A 1,325-nucleotide genomic window follows, 5' to 3' on the forward strand; every position below is an offset into this window, starting at 1 on the left:
AAATACATTTTGGGGCATGTATTCTGTATTCTGTAGTGGAATACATTTTAAAAGTAACTTTCCCAACACTGGAAATGTAATAAAGTCCTTGGAGTATATAGACTTATATTTGTCTCTCATCACTTTCAGAGACGGTGCCTGAGTAATTTAGAACAACAGTTGGATAACAGTCTGCACCCACAATGGAGGTAAACTGATATGTTGTGCATCATGAAATAAGTGTATATTAGATTATATGTGTAGGGTAATTGTATCTTGATGTATTTTCTAAAATAATCACAATAGTTTTTTGTTTTTTTTTAAAATAAAGCCAACAGTAGAAATGCATTTATTAAATGTAACATCCTTCTCTCAATACCATGTTCAGCCTGGTGTTATATGGGTGGTATGTAATTTTATAAATAATTAACAATTTATTGTTTGTTCTGCAGAACTGGACAAACTGACTTGCTGCCTGCTTGTAGCTTTATGCAAAATTATTTGTATTTTTTTCCAATAACAACATTTTTTATTTCTATGTTTTACCTTTTTTTTTTCTTTTTTTTTTTTGTCCTGCTGCTACTTTTGCAGCAAGCAAGAGACTGAGACTAACTACATGAACTGCTCCACACACACCATTGTGAGACCAAAGGACCTTTTTCAGGCTCTGAAGAAATGGACGACTGCAAAAGCACAGGTAGGCAAAAGAGGTGTATCATAGGTATATATATATATATATATATATATATATATATATATATGGAGCAATACACAAAATACTTTCAACAGAAGAGGTGGCAAAAAAAAAAAAAGAAAATTACAGACATTCTTTACATATTTGTAAGTACGCCCTCCATGTTTATATTACATAGATATTGTTTGGGTCAATTTGACCAAGTAGTCAAAGTGGAGGTTAAAGGGTTCAGAAGTGTCAAACACTGCTCGTTTCTTTGAAACATTTGACAGCCCTGGAGGCTCTGGAACTCAGCTTTGATCATAGAGGAGGAGGAGGACGTGTCTTATTTATTTTTTTGCCACATTGTCTCTGGACACTTTATACTTTTTCCAGAGTACAGTGGTCCCTTGTTTATCGCGGGAGTTACGTTCTAAAAATTACCCGCGATAGGTGAAATCTGCAAAGTAGCCAACTTTATTTTTTACAATTATTATAGCTGTTTTAAGGCTGTAAAACCCCTCACTACACACGTTATACACTTTTCTCAGACAAGCATGAACATTTTCACACGTTGCTCTCTTGTTTAAACACTCCCAAAGTTCAAACCTTCGTAGAAAAATAAGTCCAGTATTATAGAATTAAACCAAAGATCAAACCCTGTTTTAGGTCC

The 1,325-nt window shown here is 33.9% G+C and overlaps 1 long non-coding RNA gene across 1 annotated transcript in view; it reads left to right on the forward strand.

Moving 5' to 3' along the window:
• LOC102199553 (uncharacterized) overlaps positions 1-670 on the forward strand; it is an 11,747-nt gene extending 11,077 nt beyond the window's left edge. Inside the window, exons 3-4 of the long non-coding RNA XR_312482.2 lie at positions 130-188; positions 571-670. This is a non-coding gene — a long non-coding RNA (uncharacterized LOC102199553). The remainder of the gene's footprint in view (positions 1-129; positions 189-570) is intronic.
• Positions 671-1,325: the final 655 nt, after the last annotated feature.

This window comes from Pundamilia nyererei, unplaced genomic scaffold (assembly GCF_000239375.1).
Source record: "Pundamilia nyererei isolate P.nyererei 1_Seehausen unplaced genomic scaffold, PunNye1.0 scaffold00868, whole genome shotgun sequence".
Lineage (NCBI taxonomy): Eukaryota > Metazoa > Chordata > Actinopteri > Cichliformes > Cichlidae > Pundamilia > Pundamilia nyererei.